Below are 23511 nucleotides of genomic sequence, written 5' to 3'. Positions count from 1 at the left end.
GCAAGGGACGGAACGTGAATCAGTGGTGCGATACGCGTGACACTTTAAAATAACACTGACAGGTGTAGGTCTGCCTTGGCTCCGTGTAAACTAATCCGAGAGAGAGAGGGCCCCGCATTGTGTGCAGGCGACCTTCGGCAGTTCTCACATTTATTTTAAGCCGCGGTAATGTGTAAACAAAGTCCGCCGTCCGCTCGTGCGTCTGCCCGGGGTTTTGTTAGAATAATAACTAAGACTGACTCAAAACCAAGTTCGCTCACCAGAGGGCGTGAGAGGATAAACAAGATCCCCGAAATCGAGAGTTAGGGTAAAGAGTCACCTTGTTGCTTAAAACACTGGATGACATATGCAACAGCCCTGTTTTTTTCTTTTAAAACTAGTCTGAAAAGTACACTGCTTCAATTAGTGTTTCTGTCACATCTAGGCCCATCTGTGAGCGCATATATTGTTGGGGACATGATGACCAGTAACCTGGCAACCATGTAGAATAATGGACAGGCAACCTGGCTTATAACAGCTTTGATTCTCAGTTGGGACACTACTGCTATACCACTGAGCCAAGGTACTTAACTTGAACAGCTTTTGCAACCTATACAGCTTTATAAATTGATTTTATGCAACAACAACAACAACAACAATATGAAGGCTACATGAAGATGATAATGCACGACAATTGTTAACATAGGGGAGATGGAGTCCACATTAATATTGGGAATCGTGGGGGAATCAGAAAAGCGTATTTCTCCCCAGATAGTTGTCCTGCTCACATTTCCCACGATTATACAAAAAGAGCACAATTCTACCTTCACGATAAACCATTCTTCCATAAAATGAAATAAACGGAGACTCTGTAAAATAATAGGCATGTTAAGACTTAACACATGTTAAGAAGGGTTTCTGGTGTATAGGCTAAACAGGACAAAGGCGACAGCCACAGCCCCAACCAGTGTCATCATGTGCAAATGTTACACTCAAAGGGAAACTCCGCCCGGCGCAGATCCCGATCAGCAAAAGATAACGGCCTCTGCTTATTTAAAACATCCGAAATGCATGCAGATTCAGCGATTTGTGCTCCAGAAACAATAATTTCCCCAGTCGCGATCACTCCGCTGTGTCATGGCCTTGTTTAATGACGGTAATTCCACAGCACGCATAGACGGCAAGTTCTGCTCTGTCTCATTACCGTATACGCAAAAAACATGTCCATTTCTTTCAGTCATAATTATTGTAATGTTAAAACTTGGTGTGACAAAAGCAGCATGTTTCGAATTGTCTCACCCACGATAATCACTGCTATTTAATGGACATTCCTATCCTTACAAATGAGTGAATTACAAATAGGACACATCACAAAAGGCCAAACACAGAACATACAGGAAGGAGGGCGTGTCACCCAGCTTGGTATCATCTCCCTATTTTAGATATATAAATATGAACATTTGGTGTTAAGGAGTCCTCTATTCATTCAAATCTGGAAACGTTACATTCTCAGTTTCAAAATCTTCCGTTTTATGCCAAACAATGCATAGATGTATTTACAAAAAATTGACTCGGTAGCCTACGGCTAATTCGTGAGGAGTGCAAAAAGTTGAACGAGGAAAAGAGCAGAACCAAATTACCCAACTAGGAGTCAAAACCCCAATATTAAAGCCAAGTTGGAACGCGAAGATAAAGCTGTGAAATAATCGACGGTGTATCTGCGGGAATTCAATGGCGGCTATTCGGCGGGGGCAACGGCGTGACTAACGCGCCTTCTCGTGTTTCTCTGAGATAAGAGCTAAATTATGAGAAGCTGCCAGGCCTGAATAATGGCCAAATTAGACAGAAAACTCAAAACGTCATCTTTAAATTAAAAAATAAAATAAAACAAACAAAAAGGATGTTTAATTCGAAGTTTTAGATTTATATATATCGTTGCAGATCATTAGTAGAGAGAGGGGGATGACGGAGGTGGTGCTTTTAGGCTTTTGTTGGATATGAAGTGACTCAAGTAGGATTAGTGTTAACGATGATGCACCTGTGGCCCCCCGCAGAGCTCCGCCCACGGACACGCCCGTCGGCTAACGGCGGAACAGAAATAAGTACTTTGCGATTTAGGGAGCGGGGAGGGAGGGGAGTGTGTGTGGCTACAGAAGAGTTCAAGCAGTTGGGAGCTGGAAATCAAGATTGTTTTTAGCCGACCAAACTTTCATTAACAAAACTTTTATGAATATGTCCAAACATCCAGGTAATTTAAGAAACCCAAACATTTTCAGCTGCTGTGCTCATCCTGCTTAAATTTCGGGTTTAAGCGTCGCGTTTTCCTGTCCCACAGGGTGGCGCGTGATTGGCCGTGGCATCGCCAAGGGAGGGAGGATTGAAGTGGGCGGGGTTAAGTGGGTGCCAGGGTCCCGTTTGACTGCTGGCTGCTGGTGCAAAGAAATATACCCCAGCTGAGCCAATTTGTGAAAAGCTAAAATGATTCCTAACCCCTTAAAGGCAGTGGGATGCTAACTGTATGCTTCATTATGAGAAAGGAGCTGACGACGGCTTTGGGATGCGACGGGATTCTTCAGTAAGGCGTCCACAATCATACGTCTTACACACATCCATCGCTGTGCTTTTCAGGGCCATACACTTAGTCTAGCGTTATTCAGAGCCAATTATGAAGCCCAATCGGCACAGTGGACCAGAGGAGGCCAGCGCTGTCGTCTCACAGGTGGTTCTGGGCTCGAGTCCCAGCCAGCGCGGAGTTCGCACGTTCTCCTCAGGTGCTCCGGTTTCCTTCCTCGCCAGAAAGATGCGGCGCACTCCTGCCGTTGCCCTTTACCAAGGCACTGGCCTCAGAACTGGAGCGGGTCCCCGGGCGCTGCACTGTGGCTGCCCACTGCTCCTAAGTAACTAGGATGGGTCAAATTCAGAGGACAAATGACCCCACGGGGTTCAATGAACTATAACTTAACAATCATAGGATAGAATTTTACATGCGCGTTTGCCAAGCGTTAGCAATGGAGAAGCACTCTGCTTCTCAATACCCCCAACAAGATCTCCACGCACAAGTTGTTGATGAATTACAGGTGAAGATCTGAGCAAGCTCACACTAACTATGTTCCAGTGCTGGGGGCGGGGGCGATTTCTAAAATTACACCAAAAATGGATACTAAAAGGATCAAGACCAAATCACATAAATTACAAGACGATTAACCCACGTTAAATCTTCGGGTATAATCTACCTTGGCGTGGAACGAGATGTTGCAATGGCATTCAGGGTTGTCTCAAAACAAAGCAGTCCTTATCTTCCAAAGGCCAGACCAATATTGTAAAAAGGGCTCTTGGTTCTTGTTTAGACAACGCCCACAAAACACACACACACACACACACAGATGAGTGCACGCATGCACACACATGGACCAACCACCCCTTATTAAAATTTCACTCCACCATTTACACTATTTATACTGTAGGGAGTAAATACAACTATTTCACAGCCTCCAGGCCACACTTTACTACAGGAGATTCAATTGCTATTTTACACCCTACAGGCCCCACAGTACTACAGGAGAGCCAGTGATTATTTTACACCTTACAGGCCACACAGTACTACAATACAGCCAGTGACTATTTTACACCCTACAGGCCACATAGTACTACAGGAGAGCCAGTGACTATTTAACATGGTACAGGCCCCACAGAACTACAGGAGAGCCAGTTACTATTTTATACCCTACAGGCCAAACGGAGTACTACAGGAGAGCTCAGTGGGTTAAAGGTCAGGAGACCACACCTTTTAGGCCTCCCATCGGGCCGTGCGCCTCTCCTCCTCCTAGAATTACCAAAAAAAACAAAAAAAAAAAAAAAACGTGAAAGCGAGAGCGGCGATGTGTGGGGCCTGATAAGGGCGGGAATCGCCGCGCGTTGCCGGGCCGACGCGTTGCCGGGCCGACGCGTCCTCTCCGCTCCAGACGGCCCCTTCTCATGCTAATGCGCCCAATTTCCCTTTCATTTCAGCACCCCGCGGAACCCGAATCTGCGATCTGCGATAAGGTTTCCATGGCGACCGCCTCCTCGCCCCGCGGAGAGGCGCGGGTCTGCGGCAGCGATGGCGGGGGGGGTGGCGGGGGGGGGCGCGAATGAATAATTTAAAAAGCCCCGGCAGCTGCGGAGATAAGAGCCTCGGCGCCTGGCTGCTCCGCAGGATCGGAGCTTCATCTTCCTATGACAGGTGACCCACGTGGCCAAGGGCATGATGGGTAATTTAACCAGCAAAAAAAAGGTGGGGGGGGGGGGCGCTGTGGCCAGGGGGAAAACAGAAGGCGCCTTTCAGTTTGCAAACAGCTTTGGACAGAAAAATAGCATTTTGTTTTTTTTTGCATGTTAAGACCTGGAGTTCTGAAGTGTGTGAAAGGCAGCACTCTCAGGCAGACAGCTGTTAGCCCTGTTAGCCCCTCCCCTTAGCGTTCAGCATCATTCTGTTACTTTGGATTTTGAGCTGAACTTTTTCAACAGAAAAAAAAGGGATGAATAAAGAGAACAGAGAGGGGGGAGAGCATAAAGAAAGAGAGAGAAGAGAGGGGGGAATGAGAGATGTAGAAAAAGAAAGATTTCTTTTCCAATCCGATTCGCCCTTGCTTTCATTCCTGAGGAGGTCAGGCCTTAGTGTTTTACCCACAATCCCCTGCAGCTGTGGGTGGCAGGCAGGGGAGAGCTCAGAGGGGTCCGTCCTGTGCGAACACAGGCCTCCAGAGGGAGGAGGAGGAAAATTCCGGAACGGAATCCATCGCAACACCTGACTGCTGCTCAAGAGCGACTCAGCAAAATGGCGGGGGACTTGTTCTGTGAACGGAACAAAGTTTTTCGTGCGTGTGCGTCTGTTCCTTCCTTCCTCCCTGGTAGCGTACTCCTGCACCTACACAGTGAAGGCGTGATGGCAAGGTACAGCTCTGCACCCCGTCCAAACGAAAACGGAGCGGTTTTCTGAAGGGAACAAGTGGGGCGTTGCGCGCGCCCCACCCCTTTTCAGATCTCCCCCCGCTTGCGTCGGCGGTGGTCTCGGGTTCAATGCGCCGCTATCTCGCCGCCCGCTCGCGATAAGCGGGAATCGGTTTGCCCACAACAGAGGCACAGTAAGCCAGGGGGCCCAGGTGGGGCGGGGAAGGGGGGGGCTGGGGGGTCTGCGGGTTGTATAGGGGCAGAGCTGGCCCCCTTTCCCCCCCCACAGCCAACTAATGGAGTTTGCACACTGAAGGCTCTCACACGAAAGCAGTCGTCGCCATTAGCGCCGTCCCCGTAAAGAGCCCTGCGGCCTGCGGCAGTGACTCGAGCAGCCATGGGCGGGGGGGTGCGGGGTGGGGGGGTGTTGATGTGCTGATATCGCTGCTGTGGAAGAGAAGGGGGCCGGGGGGGGGGGCTTTGGGGTCGTCATGGAAACACTGACAAAGAAGGGAGTGCTCGGTCACACCCTCCGACCGCAGCTTGCGCTACTGATCGGCTTCTGGGTAAAAAAAAAAAAAAGGACCCGTTTCATTCTCAATCAAATCTAACATCGCCGACTCATAAACCCAAGAAAAAAAAAAAATCTATAATATGTTTTTTAATTTGCCAATTATTATCATTGAGTGAAGAAATTATTTTCTTATTCCTCCACGCAAGCTCTTTTCAATTGGCTACATTTAAATGATGTGGGCAAAGAACTGTTGTTTATTAGGCAGAACCAATTAAAAACGGTGACACTTTAAAGACTGAATTGCATGACGCAAGTTAAGAAAAAAAAAAAAGGTGTTATTTGGCCTGGTTTTACCTGCTTCTGATCAAAAAGGAAATGAGACTAACAGGAGCTAGCCACTAAAAACAAAAACCACTTGGCCCCACCCACGGAAGAAAACGAAAGCTTCTCGGTTTGCTCGCGAATTACTGGCATCTCAATTTAGGATGACGCCCTGGAGATGGCGGCTAAGTCAGTCGGCCTTGCTGAAATTCTACTGCAGGCTAACAGCGCGTAGACACGCAAAACTGCACCGTGGTCACTAAAATGACTACTCCAGAGAGAGAGAGAGAAGCAGCAGTCGGGAGTTAACAGTCGGTGACCAAATTTGTCATTTTGCGAAAGTACGACAGGAAAAAAAACACATTCTAAATGACTGGCTTTAATGCTGTTTCTTCGACTTCAGCGCTGATTTTAGTCATTCTGACACAGAGATGCCACCCTAAAAGACCTGCAAAAGCCTACTTTCAAAACGACTTCTAAGAATGCAATAGCGAATGGTGAATCACCGCCAGTATTCAGAATATCTATTCTGAAAATCCTCTGCACACGGCCTCGGCCTACCATAGATGGCAAACTGACGGTAACTCAAACTGGAATGGCGCTCTCATTTAACCACCGGGGAAGAGTGTTTGATTGGACGACCCAGATGTGTACTGGCGGGCCTCTTAAAAGCATCTAAAATGTACCCAAGTTTCTGTTTAGGTTACATTACATTACCGGCATTTGGCAGACGCTCTTATCCAGAGCGACGTACAACAAAGTATATAACCATAACCAGGAACAAGTGTGTTGAAAACCCAAGAGGGAAGTACAGTTCCAAGTGCAGGACCGACCGCATAGTTTAGCTTGGACCCTGTAGGTTAATCTGATCAACACAAACAAAAGCAGCAACAAAGCAGTCTATGCAAATAATACAAGCAATAATTAAGTAGGCACGAGTGCAATAACTGAAATAAACTAAGATAAACAGCTTACCTAGCTACAAACCTAAGCTTACATGGTCAATTAGAGAGTACAGGGAGGTAGGGAGGGATGGGGCGAGGTGCAGCCTGAAGAGGTGAGTCTTCAGTCGTTGCTTGAAGGTGGTCAGGGTCTCCGCTGTTCTGACCTTCACGGGAAGGTCATTCCACCATCGTGGAGCCAGAACAGACAGGAGACGTGACCGGGAAGCACAAGTGCGAAGAGGGGGAGGTGCTGGCATGTAGGGTTTGAAGATCTTATGGAGGTATGCTGGGGCTGATCCCTTGACTGCCTGGTATGCTAGGACCAATGTTTTGAATTTGACGCGAGCCATGACAGGCAACCAGTGGAGGGTAGTGAGCAGGGGGGTGACGTGGGAGTGTCTGGGGAGGTTGAAGACCAGGCGAGCTGCAGCACTCTGGATGAGCAAAGCCAGAAGAGAGTTGCAGTAGTCCAGGCGGGACAGTACCATCGCTTGGACCAGGAGCTGGGTTGAGTAGGCGGTGAGAAAGGGACGAATTCTCCGGATGTTGTACCCCTGTACAACACGGTTACAGTGTGCGTTTGACCTCCTGAGAACTTCAAGATAAATAAAAAGCAAAAGCGACTTCTCCTACATGGGCAGTTCGTTCGCAGCAGTTCGGTTGCGGTGGAAAGGAGCAATGAGAAAACCTACTGGGTGTTAATTTCAGGCATTCTTCAGCGTGAAGCTGCGAGATAAAGATCCATTGGTTTACACTGTTTGCACATATTGCGTGCAAATGTGTGCACGTGAGATTGGGTGCTTGTCTTTATGCATATGTGCGTGTTTGTGCGTGCATGTGAGCGCGTGTACGTGCGCGTCTATGTGTATGTTTGATTGTGATTGTGTATGGCACCTGAGTGTGTGAGTATGTGTGTGTAATAAACTGAAACCCCTACTCCATAACCATGCTCACTAGATGGCACTGGTGATTGAGGGCTGACTTAAGTCACATTGTTAGTGCTCCTAATGAGGATTCACCATCAGTCTTCCAAACCTGCTGTTCTGACCTATATAACGCAACAGCAAAATAACTCAGAAAAGCCCAACACGGTGAGTGAGAACTTCATCCGCTTCTTTTTCATAGGTTCTCTAATTCAACAGAGCATTTTCAATCATTTGATTTAGTGCTTATAAGTTCAAAGCTTCTGAAAGAAAGTCTTTAAATATAACAGGATCATAACCCGCTTATACTTAAAAGAGAAACCACATTTTCTAAGTTTAAATGATCCCATGTGTGTGCACTAATCTGTGTGATACAGGGTGAATACAATCCAGGGGTAATCAGTATCTAATTCAGCGGTGTCAGGTCAGAAATTGGTTAGATTCCAAACAACCTGTGTCCAAGGCCTAAAATGCCTGCCAATTGAAATGAAACCATAGAAACCCGCAGACGCTGTGGCCCTCCAGGACTGGAGTTAAACCCGCAGATGCTGCGAACCTCCAGGACTGGACTTGTACATCCCTGATCAAATCAAACACTATCCTTAATATGAAGGTGACTGATGCTGGTATGCTTAATGGCCGTGCCTCAATCTGCAATACGACCAGGTTGTTAAAGGCTTCAAATGAATTTACCTGCAGTGAACTTGCTGGGCGAATCTTTGATGGGCCTGATTGCTCTGGAGGTCAGTGAGATGGGCGTGCCACAGTCCACCTCGGGGTCGGGGGGGGCGTGGCCTCGCTTGACCCTCTGTCCGGCGAGCCGCCTCCTGATTGGATGGCTCAGACCAGAGATCCATTTGCAAGCACAACAGCTTCATCTGTTCCAACAGAAATAAAAAGATGCTTATTTTATCAGAGAAATATTTTAATCAGCCTACTCTGAAAATCCAGTTCTTACATATTCCTACTTTATTACCCCAAGCATGTTTTGATTGGCATTAATCTAAAAAAGGATATTTATTGCATTTAAAGTATGAAGTTTCAATGGTATAAAGTGAATCCATGTCCAACCTGACAGTTAACTGCAAGTAATTAATTTAGAGAAAATAAAGGTAACGCAATTAAATTAGATGCAATCAAATTAAAAGCTTATCATTTCAAAACAGTACTTAATTGTTAATTCTGGCAAACTGAACTGGTGCTTAGATTCCTTTTCAATAGAAAAAAATATTTACATGTTAATGTTAATTATGTGCACAGGTTTTTAATTAATTCTATTTCATGATAAAATTTTATGCTTATTAAAATTTACATTTATATGAATTGCTTAAAAGACACTCTCAATCTGCACAAACAAATTGCTACTCTCATTTCTTTTTTTACCATTGTGATGACTTGATGCTTTTTATGGTGTTAGTAAAATATTAATTTGTTGCTTTTTTGCATTGTGTTTATGTACCACTCGATTGGCACGTATCCCTGCTCTTTATGAATATTTTTGATGGAAAAAGAGCTACTGGCACATTTAAATTTTTTAAAAATTGTGTCTGTATTCAAGGGCTGTTTTGTTAATGGTACTGCATATTATTATTATAATAATATATTATTATTATTATTAACCTTGCTGGAAACCACATCTCCCAACTGCGTCAATAAAGGTACTTATTGTTTGATTGATTTATTGATTGATAAGGTGGAAGAACAAAAAAAATGTATAATAAATGTAATATAACTATATAGCACTGAAGTCTTGGTAACTGAACACACACACACACATAATGAAAAAATAAATTCTAATATATTCAAATTTGGCTCACTATATGGAAGATACATTTCCAGTGAAGCAATAGTGCACGCACTACAAAACTGTTCACAGCAACAGAAGAATTGCAGAATAGGACATTCGGTCCACCTTGACTCTTAACCCCATTACAAAAACAACAAAAATCGATTCTAATAGATTTCCAGAAAATTTGTGAATAAAAAAGTGAATAAAAATATCATGTGGACAGCCATGACACACGCAAGGCATTCAATACAATGAAACCAGACAACAAACAGCTTTTTTTTAGAACTGAACCTGAATGATTTTGCCGTCTTGACAGCAAAACTCGGGAAGCCATTTCATTAACTAAAAACAATCTGTTGATAACTCTGTAAGCACGTCTTTCAAAAAAAAAACTGCTTTCTACTCAGGATATGAAACCCACCAGCCTATTTTTCCTTTGCAAGTCATCAGTTTAAGAGCTGAAACTGCTCATGTTGCTCCTTGCACCCTTTCTAGTGCTTTTATATATATTTCACAGCAAGGTGACTCAGAAACAACACAGCGCTCTATGTACAGAGTAATGGCAGCCTTTTGTAGTTTTAGAACACATTTCTCTGACTTACATTACACCCTCCTACCGTACAACACGATGCTTTCTTGTTTTTATGTTTTTATGATTTCAGCTGAGCTATGTTTCTAAATAATGGACACAACCATCCATAGCCATCCACAACACGAACATGACAACTGATGTAAGGATTTACAGCCAGTGATTATAAAATGAATGGTACTTATAAACATTATATGTCGCGTTGTATGCAAAAAGGATACGCAAAGATTGACTTATTCTTATGAAACTTGTTATGATGCATTATGTAGCACTTATTAAGCATTATGAATGCAGCACTGGAAAACCATTGAGTAAAGCCGGATTGTTTTTTTTTACTGCTTCGCATGAGCCAAACGCGCATGGGCAGTACCTTTCACAAATGTTCTTGTTGTTGAGTTTTAAGTTGTCTTTTGAGTCGAGTCGAGTTCTACGGGCGTGCTGAATTTCACTGACCTAGTTTTTAACCCATTTCTGAATCTTACTCGAATCTTGCTACGTTTTATTGGATTATTTAATTTAGTTAATTTTGAAATGATTTTGTAGTGAGTCAGTTGTTTCTTCAGCGAATTCTGAAATGCAAATTAATTCTCTGAATTCGTATAAATTCTACTACCTGGAAGAACAAGACAAAATGGAGCGCAAAAAAAAAAAAACTTTCACCCTTTCAACCCCGGAACAGAAAAAATTCCCGCCCGCTCTAGAAACCAATGAAATCGCGCCGTTCGCAGAATCGCTGCCGGCGTGCGAGAAACCAGACGCGGGATCCGCCAGACCGCCGGCGTCTGTCTCCGATTCCGGCCGCAACGTTTTTTTTCCCCAAACCAAGCCGGCTTCCTAACGGCGCCCCCCCTCCTGGAACCTTCCGGAGCGGGGGAAAGCACGGCGCGGATGAACCCGGGTTTTGACGTCACTTCGCTACGGAGGCCATGACGACAGAGCCGAGAACATCCGAGAGAGGTAGCGCTTCTCCGCTAGCTACATGAGGCCATGCGGGGAGTGGCTGATTCGCAGAAGAAGGGGAAAGAGAGGTCTCATTTGGGGTCCCCATCTCCTTACGCCCCTTGAACACTGACTGACTCCACACTCTGGGACGACATAGCTCAGGAGGTAAGACCGATTGTCTGGCGGTCGGAGGGTTGCCGGTTCAAACCCCGCCCTGGGCGTGTCGAAGTGTCCTTGAGCAAGACACCGAACCCCTAACAGCTCTGGCGAATGAGAGTCATCAATTGTAAAACGCTTTGGATAAAAGCGCTATATAAATGCAGTCCATTTACTCTCTTTCCCAACAAAGTCCTTCTTGTCAGGGTTCCTGAGACGGTTGGGATGAGAGGGATGTCAGAGATGATAAAATAGGGTGAAGACAGGTGTGGTCTCACCTTAATGGTTGAGAAGAGATTTGAGAGGAGCTCCACCGATCCTGGTGTATGTTGGTAGCAACCAAAAGGACAACGCCAGTGGTGATTGGTGGATACTTCCTTGCAACAATGTTGGGATTCCTGTAGGTATTACCAGGATGCAGCCAAAAAGTATCCACCAATCACCTGTGACATTGTTCTGTTGGTTCTTACCAGCATACTCTGATTGGTGGAGCTCCTCTCTTTTGTGACATCACAATGGCCATTTAATTATCCCTCAGGGATGTACGTAGCATGGGCAATGCCACATACTGTGGAGAAGAATGAGTGTAAACACACAGCAATGTGCTGAGCTTCAGTGGGGAGGTTTAACATAGGACTGCTGAGACCGGTATCACACGCAACATTATCAGCACTGAGCACAAAAACCGCAGTGCAAGTGAAGAGATAAGAGGGGAGACAGAAAACCCGACGGCTTTGCTATAGCAGTGCTGGAACATCATGTCCTTATCCATAGACAATCTTCCAAAAAGTGGTAAAAGCAGACTGATAAAATCTCTTTGAAGTCATATGCCTACTTCCAGGAGTGAAGCACGGTAATGCTGTATCACTGCAGGAGTGAAGCACGGTAATGCTGTATCACTGCAGGTCTGAAAGCACGGTAATGCTGTATCACTGCAGGAGTGAAGCACGGTAATGCTGTATCACTGCAGGTCTGAAAGCACGGTAATGCTGTATCACTGCAGGAGTGAAGCACGGTAATGCTGTATCACTGCAGGAGTGAAGCACGGTAATGCTGTATCACTGCAGGAGTGAAGCACGGTAATGCTGTATCACTGCAGGAGTGAAGCACGGTAATGCTGTATCACTGCAGGAGTGAAGCACGGTAATGCTGTATCACTGCAGGAGTGAAGCACGGTAATGCTGTATCACTGCAGGAGTGAAGCACAGTAATGCTGTATCACTGCAGGAGTGAAGCACGGTAATGCTGTATCACTGCAGGAGTGAAGCACGGTAATGCTGTATCACTGCAGGAGTGAAGCACGGTAATGCTGTATCACTGCAGGAGTGAAGCACGGTAATGCTGTATCACTGCAGGTCTGAAGCACGGTAATGCTGTATCACTGCAGGAGTGAAGCACGGTAATGCTGTATCACTGCAGGAGTGAAGCACGGTAATGCTGTATCACTGCAGGAGTGAAGCACGGTAATGCTGTATCACTGCAGGAGTGAAGCACGGTAATGCTGTATCACTGCAGGAGTGAAGCACGGTAATGCTGTATCACTGCAGGAGTGAAGCACGGTAATGCTGAATCACTGCAGGAGTGAAGCACGGTAATGCTGTATCACTGCAGGAGTGAAGCACGGTAATGCTGTATCACTGCAGGAGTGAAGCACGGTAATGCTGTATCACTGCAGGAGTGAAGCACGGTAATGCTGTATCACTGCAGGAGTGAAGCACGGTAATGCTGTATCACTGCAGGAGTGAAGCACGGTAATGCTGTATCACTGCAGGAGTGAAGCACGGTAATGCTGTATCACTGCAGGAGTGAAGCACGGTAATGCTAGTTCTTTGCTTATTTCTGCCACCATCTATTCAACAGGAGAAAGTACAGCAAGCAATAAGGCCCAGTTGGTGGAATGGTTTACCTTCTTTACCTTCTTTATCTTCTTGTCTGAAAGTGTGATCCTTGCCCTCCCTCTTCACGTATTAGCCCTTCGCTACAGATCTAGTTTCCTCCTTTCGGTAATGGGAACTGGACACAGTTGAAACCACAGACGGCTGCAGGCTGAATATTTCATCTTGTTTGGTGGGTGATTAGGATCCGATTAGGATCTTGTCTTTAATAATTAAGCGCCAAGTGTGCAGCCACGCGCTCCTGTTCTGTGGGACGCTTGTGCGTGGAAACTACTGGAATCCCAGAAGCCTTGTACCTGTGTACCCAACAGGAAAGACTCCATAGACCTACAGAGCACCCTACATAGACCCGCAGATCAGCCTACACAGACCTACAGATCAGCCTACATAGATCAGCAGAGCACCCTACATAGAGCCGCAGATCAGCCTACATAGACCAGCAGAGCAGCCTAAATAGACCCGCAGAACGGCCTACGTAGACCCACAGAGCAGCTACCTAGATTTGCAGAGCAGCCTACAGAGACCAGCAGAGCAGCCCACATAGACCCACAGAGCAGCCTACATAGACCCACAGAGCAGCCTACATAGACCCACAGAGCGACCTACATAGACCCACAGAGCGGCCTACATAGACCCACAGATCAGCCTACATAGACCAGCGGAGCAGGCTACATAGACCAGCGGAGCAGCCTACATAGACCCACAGAGCGGCCTACATAGACTTGCAGGGTGGCCTACATAGACTTGCAGAGCGAATCTACAGCATAGATTCAATCAACAGTTATTCTTTTTAACTTTCAATCGAAAAATAACTGCTATAAGTGTGCTGGAGAGTCAATTTTAAACATTCTCTGAGCCTTTAACTGAATCCTGGCTGGTGTGTCCATTAGTCTGTTTGTGTGTGTTTCCGTGTGTGTGTCAGTCTGTCCGTGTGTGTGCTCGCAGTTTAACATTAGAGCTACGGCACCCTCTGTAAGTACGGTAACGGACAAAATTAGTTATTTTTGGCAGTTGTACGCGAGATCAAAATATACGGCGCAAACACAAAAGTGCACGCAGTCAGCACGTATTTCACGGCATTTACACGCGCCTACGTTTCGCCATTTTACGGAAATACCTGCAAGTGCCCACCAGACAACACACCACAGGAACTTCAAACGGGCCGATCAGTCGATATCTGTCTAATCTCATCTCTGAAACCTCATCTCTAAACCTATTTTCCATTGTTGCTGCCCTCTCATGCATTGTCATAATGCTGAACATGCGCCGTTTTAACTGTACTCTCAGGTTTCTTGATCAGACGAGTGCGAACCAGATTACAGAGAAAAAAGCACTTTGATGGACACTCTAAAACGTTTAACTCCAAGGTGCCGAAATTAATTCAAATGGAAACGGTTTTTACGAAGGGGCGAATCCTGAATCTGGAAAGCAAATGGATACATGCTCAGAGAACCAAATGAAAAATTTCTTTATCTAAAATTAGTCACTTACGCTAAATGCTACAAATATAAATACTAAATGCACAAGCTTTCAAGATGATCTCCATTCATGGTTCTGACTTAAAAATACACACTTGCAAATTGATACACACACACACACACACACACAGTCGCTCAAATACACACATGTACATGCAAACACAAATGCGCACAAACACACACCCACACACACATACAAGATAAGAAACATTGTAAATACTTTAATCTGAGTCACTATGTGGAGGACACATTTACAGTAATACAAAAAAAAAGTAAAACGATAAAGAAGACCACTGAAAGAAGTTTCGCAGTACTGTAGCTTTTAACATCCGTGCTTTGTTGTGTGGACAGTCAGACGACGATTGGGCCGCAACTTCGACTGTTATGGTTCACTATTTATCTAACTATGAACTGTTATTTCTGCAAAGACAAATACAAATGTAACAAAACAAGTTCAAATAAAGTAAGACCAGATAAAACATTTTTTTTTTAAAGAAAGGAGCAGGTATTGTACAGAGAAAAGGTACACAAAAATGGTAAGCCAACATCATAAATACTTCCTTTTATATATCTAAATCAGGGGTGTCCAAACTCAACTAAAAAAGGGCTAATGTGGGTGCAGGTTTTTGAAAATACTTCAAATATTTGTATATATAATACATACATAAATTCCCAATTCCAGAAGGCCTGGTTAGGACAGCAGCCAATCAATAACCAGGAAACCCCACTTCACAACTCAAGTTCTCAAAAATAAAACAGAGGACTAGATTAAGATCAAGGTTCATCTGTAGTATTTACTTGTAGGTAAATGCAAGTCTCGTTCTTTTTTCATTTGCCTTTTCAGTCCAGCAATTGGCAACTCTTGCCAGCTAAAAAAATAAATAATAATTACATACACATTACATTTACAATACACACATATACATAGATACATACATACACACACACACACAGCAAGCTCCATAATGTTTGGGACATACGGGATATATATTTATATGTATGAAGTGTGAGGGTAAACAATGGGCCTAAGGTCAAGATGATTGCAATGATAATTTTGAAAAATAACGTCAAATCAGACATACAATACAATAGTTACTTCGCACACATTTTGCTATACACTGCATCCATTGCATAGCTGGGAAATGTGCCATTACCACGAGGTCCGTTTTTCGCTTCAGGCTAGAGCACACGCCCACACTCGACCTTTTCTGATGGACGCTTCCGCTCTCTCGGTCTACGCCCGTTCCCATCGGCTCCGAGTCGGCGGCCACGTTCGTTTCGCCAAAAACAAGTCGACGGTGGAAATATCTTTGCATGCTCCTACATCAAAAGAGTTCTAAGGTGTAGGGGCACGCAAGCATGTCACTGTCATGGGTGTCATCAGTCATAAAGGAACGTCAAAATGTCAACCCGCTGCAGCGTTCTGGACCCGATGCAATCACTAACGCGCAACCCCACGACGAACTCTCTCCCCATTTCGGCCAACGTGCGGCGTCGCGTCAAACACAGCTGCTGTTTTGCCACTCAAGAATGTGTGTGAGTGACAAAAAGAATGGAAGCCATCGATGCACATTTAAGAAACCAGATTTTTGAGGTTTCATAAGAATGGATAAATAAAAAAATAAAGAAATTGCAGACGCTCGTTTCAAATATACTTCTGATTAACCGATGGATTGCTTCATCTAATGGGGAAAAAGAATGATCTATTATATTACATTAAATTATATTACATCACCATTTTATTTTAAATTGCTGACTGCCAAAGGTTCTTAAACTTTCCTAGTGATAAAAGCAAATGATCTTTTTGTGTTTTACAGGGATTCCAATAAAAACTTTATGAAAAACTATTGTATTATTTAAGAAATACAGGGTATAGTAATTATAACTATACCTTGTATTTATTATATTTTCGGCCCAGTCCATTGAAAATAGCATTATGCCTTAATTAATCTTGAATCTAAATTTTACAACTATCATAATTTAATAAGTTATATACAGCAAGCTTTTTGGGTTCCAGGTCTGAATGGCTTTACAATACCACTAAAAGTAAAACAAATACAAATACAGGCACCGCAAAAAGTTATATTTGCAATCAAATAAACATACAGTTTGTGTTTCAAACAAGCGGCCGTGATGTTGGTTTTCTGCTGAGCACATGCATTTTTTCCAAAGCTCTCCGCTGCATTCCAACAGATACAATTTGTCTGCCACGGGGGCAAAGTAGGTCAACAGCAGCTTCCTTTCTGTAATTGTGCTTCGTACAGTACTGGGCTACACCTGTAGATCTGAACTTTGCAAGGAAACACGGTTAGTTTCTAGCGTCTCGTGGCATTGAACGCTGTCAAACCTGTCTTGGCCCGTGGTCTTCTCCAAAAGAAAGAGTGTTTTTCCATGCCAGTTATCATACAAGTCCCCTTATAGTAAACAAAAACAGGAGTCGACACGGTCTTTCATGGAATGAGATCCGTAGAGTAAGGTGCTTTCCAAATCCAGGTATCGTAAATTGACGAAATAGCGAAAAGCTGAACTTGGCACACCCAAAAAGGTCCGAGGCACTTTCACCGAGAGTTTTAAGGCGAAAACGATAGCCAAAACCGAAGGAACCGAGGCGGCTTAATCAAGCTTCTCCATGATAGAACTAAATAATTTAATCGATTTATATTAACCTATGCTATACTATACTATACCACACAAACCTGATTTCCAGTGCGACTGAAAGTGAAATTTGCCACTTGGTTCCTGTCAACAAAGCACTGAAAAGTAGCCAACAATTAAACATTTCCAGACCTCACCTTTGAATTTCTAACTTCTGCAAAGGAGAACCACCAAATTCACATGAGCAGCGTTGAACTGTGAATGACACAACTAAATGGTCTGATCTATTTAAATACGACATGAGATAAATAAGATGTTAACTGCGGATATTATCTAAGTTCCGATTTTCACACCCCGTCCTATCTGATAAAAAGTCTGATAAAGGTCTTTCTACTACTGAGAATTATAATCTAAAAACGGTCACGTAGCTAATCTTTAAAAGTTTACATTGTTACATAACAGCTGAAACTGCTTGCAAAGTGTTTATCGATTTTGGCAAGGCGAGAAGTTAGGGATTGGAAGAAAAACAAAGACAAAACATGTGAAAAAGTGTTCTGTTCTGAGATGGAAAATACAAAAACAGAAAGTCTACAGATTAATCACAAGTATTGTTTCTAGAAAACCTGTTTTTGACTTGCTCTCCCTCTGACTCAAGTAGGCCTATTGTAAAGTAAGAGTGGAGGAAGATTTAAAAAATATTTATACATTTAATTTATTCAGCTGAAAAAAAACCCATTGAGACTGTAAGTTTTTCAAGGGGAATCTGACTTTATGCAGATATTGTAGGGCTCAAAATTTTGAAGAGTACATGGGAACGGACTAACCTACCCACCCACCCCAACCCCCGACCGACCCGGTTACACACGCAGAGCGAAATCTGGAGAAGCCCGGTTCTCAGAATAAAACCGTGACGGCCCGAGCACGAGCAGCCCGCGGAGTCAACCCGAGAGAGTCCCATAAAAAGATTCGAAGAATTTTCGATCTGTCACCCTTCTGACGATTCCACCTTACAAACTTAAAAAATGAATAGTTTCTCGACGCTTCGTTCTTAACCAGTTAAAAGGCCCTCTAAGAACTGCACCCGCGCGAATACGAGGAACGCGCCGCCTTCGGGCGAGAGCGAGCCTTTGGTGTGGCGGTGCCTTTCCCCTTTGACTGGCAGCCCCGCACCGCGCTTTACGGTTCAGCGCAAAAATACCCTTTTACGATAAAAAAAGAGAGTTTTTTTGCCTCCTCACAACATTCTAGCTACGCGTATATATAAAACATACATTCGTCTTTGTGGATTAAACGCAAAATAAGGAAATGACCCGACAAAATATCTTTAAAATGACAAATTGAATGACAGCGATACAGCTGACAAGGCTTTCAAAATATAGTTTAAAAATATAAAATATACACTGTTTATTTGATTATTTTCTCCCAAACATAGGCTACTTAAGAATTTGTTTCAGCCATTGCGGTACTGACCACGAACAACTGCTGCCAATCAGTTTATGAAACAGGTCACCCCTCATTCTTCGCCGTATTGCAAACCCTCAGCAAATGCATTGAAACAGCCAAGTTAGCTGCAAGATAAAGACGCAGGCCTATACTTCTGCATTCTGTATTTAAGGGAAAATAAAACAATTTTCTTTTGACATATAGTATGTCATTTCTAAATACTGGGACTAGGGTGTGTTTCCGTTCCGTACGGGATACTCCAAGTTCACTTCTTAGCGGAGGGTGATTGGTTAAAATGTGAACAGCACGTTAACAACGCATTCAACATGGTCTCCAAAACACAATACCAAATCTTCCTGTAGTGGGCAGTATAAGAACTGAAAAACTCATTCAAAATCCTAACATCCTAACACCTCAAAATAATAATAATAATAATAATAATAATAATAATAATAATAATAATTAAAATAAATAAAAATACATTTTTGAGGTTAAAACTGGGATAAAGAGTAATATTTTGCTTACATATGAGGGTAAAATAAATGTACTTCATGGTAAATTTGGCAACCAATAGGGAGGGAATTCAGGATTTTGTAACCGTAGGGAATTCAGGATTTTGTTACTGTAGGGAATTCAGGATTTTGTAACCGTAGGAAATGCAAAATTTTGTTACTGCAGGGAGTGCAGGATTTTGTAACCAGAGAGAATGCAAATTTTGTAACCGTAGGGAACGTAGGATTTTGTAACCGTGAGGAACGTAGAATTTTGCAGGATTTTGTAACTACAGGATGAGGTTTAGGCAGCTGGTTTAGGGGTCTGGCCAGGGTTCGGGTTCGGGCTCGGTTCCGTTCGATAGGCCGCACTTCGGTCGCCTCGGCAAGTCGAGATCTCAGCTTGACGTCTCGCCAGAGTCGCGCTCTCTCACCGGCGGCTCGGCGAGCGGCTATTCTGGAAGCGGGGCTCTCTCTCGCGGCTCGCACCGGTGGGTTTTCGGGTTTCGGCCCTCCAGATCAAAGCAGGGTCTGGGGGAACCAGTCCAGCTGGCACCATACAACCCGGAAAACTGGGGGGAGAGGGGTTCATAAACAGCCACTGGGGGCTCCCTGAATTTAGGCTCGGGGCCCGGCCCGTAAGAGCGGAGGCATTCAGAGAGAGCTGAGGCAGCAGCACGCTTTTGCTCACCAGTCAATTAAAAAATATATATATATATATTTTACAATATCTGAAAGCAGCAATATTGTTTTATATTTGGCTATATACATAGAGTACTCTGTTTGCAACAGCCAGACAATATATATCTGTTTCAATATTCACATCAATATGTGAACATGTGATAGTAACATGCCACTCTCCTGTTCCTTACCCATCATACTACACCGCCGCCCAGAATTATATTTGATCCGAGACCATGGTTATGAACACACATTAAAGCCCATCAGCCAATACTGCCGTTTACATGGTCTTACGTTATCACACACCATAATGGTGTTGCCAATCTCAAAGATTCCATAGTTCTTATCAGCGAATCAAACAACAAATCCTACAAAGCATTATAAGCTACCGCACACAAGCTACAGTGCCAGATCCAGAGTTCAACTGGATTAACCAATCGCTCTTAGTCAATGTTACAGGCTGACTTACAGCATGTTAATCCTCAGCGGTCCTCAGTGCAGTATCCGTGCCCTTGGCTGGTAAAAGGAGTGGACACAAGGATGCAACGGGACGCGTCGCAACCTGCCGATATCTCATGCTCCTCAATGGCGAGGAGGGTCGCCCCCTTTCCCGAAAACCTGACGATGATTCATACGGGGCGAAAGCCAGCGGGGCGGACGGACCGCTTGCTCGTGGTTAGTAACAGCCTGTGTATTTGGGAAATAAACAGCCCCCCCCCCCCCCTTTTAAAAGTCTCCCAGTAAACATGACCCAGTTGGCCCCGCTCCAGCCAACAGTTTCTGCTTCCCAGAGCATTCCCGGAAAAGTTAGGGGCAAACATTCCCAACGCGTAAATTTTGTCCGGTTTCCTGTGCGTCCGTCGAAGGCTATTTTTAAGTCGCGGGGAACCGCGCAGGAGTGGTTTTCGGACGCCATTTTGTTTCGTTGCTCTAGTTAAAGAACTCTGATTTGTGGGTACTGAGTCGGAACATTATTGGCACAGGCGCTCCCTCAGAGAACAGAAGGAAAGGTAGGCCGAGTGTGCTCTCAATACTGAGGCTGAACAGGTTACCTCTCAATAGAGAGAGAGACAGAGAGAGAGAGAGAGAGTGTGAAAGAGAGGTTACAAGCAGCTCTGTGGAAAGCTTTATCAGTAAAACAAAGAAAGAAAGAATCGAATTACATTTACAAAAATCTGATGAAAAACATTTGCGGTGAGTGCAAAATAACCTGCGACAATATCGCAAATAGAGATTAAATCAAAACCTAATCATAAACCACAAGCTAATCATGTGTCAAGCTTTGTTCTGAGTCACTGGTTCTTAAACTTTTTAAATATGGGGACCCAAATTAGAAATGTAGAACCTCTCGGGGACCAGTCGAATCCACATACTAGCATAGCCTAGTGGTCTACAGACTCATTCCGGGATCCACCTCATACATAGTTTAGGAAACACTGCACTGAGTGGAAAAGCTAGAAGGTTTGAGAATCTTCAGGTGGTCAGAAATGTTCAGCGCTGTATGCAGGTGTATTTTGGGGGCATTTCCAGCAAGGAACCAGCAGCATTGCGCATCTCAGTTTGAGTCACCATAGACTGTGACTGAACAGGCACAGCCTACAGGAAATGCAGAGGAACACAACTGCATCAGTGTGATGTACAACATTGGAAATTCATGAAAGCAATTCATTCCCCCATCCATTCACCAGGGTTGCAGTTTCTGCAGCAGTTGGACGATAGCCACTGTAAGGACAGACCCCCTTGTCTATGAATGAGAAGTTAAGGTGTGATATGAAACAATCAGAAATGTTGTTTCATGAGCAGCTTTCTTGAGGGGTAAATGAAATTGAATTAAAAGAAACCGTTATTGTGCTAATTTCTTTTTTAAACTATTGTCTAATTTATTTACTATTACCTAATTTATATACATTATATAGGCCTGATAAGTAATACTAAAAATAGTCTAATCATGTTTGTTTACTTTTACAGTAAAGACAGTAAAATGAAAATATGAATATATTCAAATAAAATTAATCACATGAGAACCATTCAAAACAGACAAAATTTAATTCCACACACAGACTAATTTAATTATTTGAAGTGAGAATTCACTCTGGGATCCGAGCTTGAAACGTTTGCCACACGTAAACCTGTCCTGAAAAAATGTCTTTTTGAAAAGCACGCGCTGAATATGCCTTTGGGCTGAGATAATCGTTTATCGGCATTAGCGCGCGTTTAAGAAAAGCGGGCGTTTAAAAAAAGAATAGCACAGCGACCGCGCATTTATGAGGGATTTCGTTTCCCATTCGGAACAAACGGATCAGTCTATTATCCCCAGTCAATTTGTAATTTCATCTGCGTCGGAATAGTCTGGCTCTAAACACGCGAGGTCATAAATCACGCGCGTGAGCGTCCCCCGAGACGGTCGGAGGAACGCGGTCGCTTCCGGGCTGCTGAAAGGCGACGACGGTATTCATGCGTTTCACCGGGAGGGCAGATTCAGTAGGAAAAAAACCGCGCTGTTTGAGGGCAATCCGCGTCCACGAAAACAACAAGCGTCTTTAAGCTACCCAGTATTGCGCCCAAGTGGTAGCCTACACAAAGCACTTAGCGCCAAACCCTGCCAATAATTTGTCAGGTTCACAGTGTGCTCCTTTTTCCACGAAATGTACAGACTTTCCAGTATGCATTACATTTTGCTCAGAAACATGAGGATGCCCCAGCTTTAAATGGCTGATCGCAGTTCGGGTTGCATTTCTATACGGGCACTTTACTGCAAAGGTAGGGCTAGGGAAAGGTGACACTGTGATATTGGGTGATATTTTAGTTTCTTTCTCCACGTAACTCGCCTGCATTATGAACACAGGGCCAAAGCTGCAGTTCCGGCCTGATGGGCCGGTGTGGCACTGTGCACCACGCTGGCAAGGGGGATTAGTACCGGGTCGCTCCCACTCCACCGCAGGCCGTTTCGGCGCCCGTGTCCTGGCAACTTGAGAGAAACCAGCACCAGCTGTTCAGCCCCATCCAGGGGTACAGCTAACAACCCCAAGGGGGCACAGCACTGACCAACTTATCCAGTGTATCCAATCCATCATTGAAACTGCTGGTCATCATTCAAACTGTTGGTCATCATTGGCAGTAAAATGCTCTAGAATTCACCTTCTTTCTACCATTATGATTATTCTGACTATTCTGCGATTGTGATTATTATTATTATATTGTACTAGTTCAGAGTGTTTCTCCCCTATTTTCTCCATCGTCACCCGTGCTGATGGCGGTGTTTCCGCTCCACTGGGCCCCGGTGCGTCCGCGCTTTTTAAAAAATCTGCCTTTAATCCAGCAGATGTTCAATATTCCCCAGCTCCCGGGGACCGGAGGCAATTACCCGGGATCCTCTGATGCTCTCCTTATCGGCCGGGTCCCTGTGGCTCCCGGAGACGGGAGGCGCTAACACCGCCGTCCGCCGCCCGCCGGGGGGGCCGTCGGCATTCCGGGAGACGCCGCCACGTTCCGAACGGGTGTCGGAAAAACGACACTGGAAGGCAGTTCGGAAATAAATCGTGACCAAATGAAAAACAATCCTGCGCGTGTGTGTATGAGCATGTAGGTGTGTGTGTGCATAGGTATGTGTGCGTGCGTGTGTGTGTGTGGAGTGTGTGTGTGTGTGTGTGTGTGTTTGCGGGCATAAATAAGTTCAAAGACAGATAACTGACATGAATATGAATGAGGCCAAGACCAATAAACCAGATCAGCAGTACAGGCAGAAAAACTGGCAAAAAAGGTCAAAGGTCGACAGTACACTCGTCGTGTGATTAAAATTCAGACGGTTTCATTTCTCTGATGTTTACAGATGCCCTGGCAGA

The 23511-nt window shown here is 44.4% G+C and overlaps 1 protein-coding gene across 2 annotated transcripts in view; it reads right to left on the bottom strand.

Moving 5' to 3' along the window:
- The window catches only part of LOC135245627 (bisphosphoglycerate mutase-like), a 40581-nt gene that overhangs the window by 5402 nt on the left and 11668 nt on the right, over positions 1–23511 (bottom strand). For both annotated transcript variants that reach the window (XM_064318798.1, XM_064318799.1), the window contains exon 2: positions 8304–8488. The gene's annotated coding sequence lies outside the window, so the exon portion shown is untranslated. The remainder of the gene's footprint in view (positions 1–8303; positions 8489–23511) is intronic.

This window comes from Anguilla rostrata, chromosome 19, assembly GCF_018555375.3.
Source record: "Anguilla rostrata isolate EN2019 chromosome 19, ASM1855537v3, whole genome shotgun sequence".
Lineage (NCBI taxonomy): Eukaryota > Metazoa > Chordata > Actinopteri > Anguilliformes > Anguillidae > Anguilla > Anguilla rostrata.
Note: the sequence above shows the minus strand (reverse complement) of the source record. Positions and strands in the feature narration are given on the sequence as shown.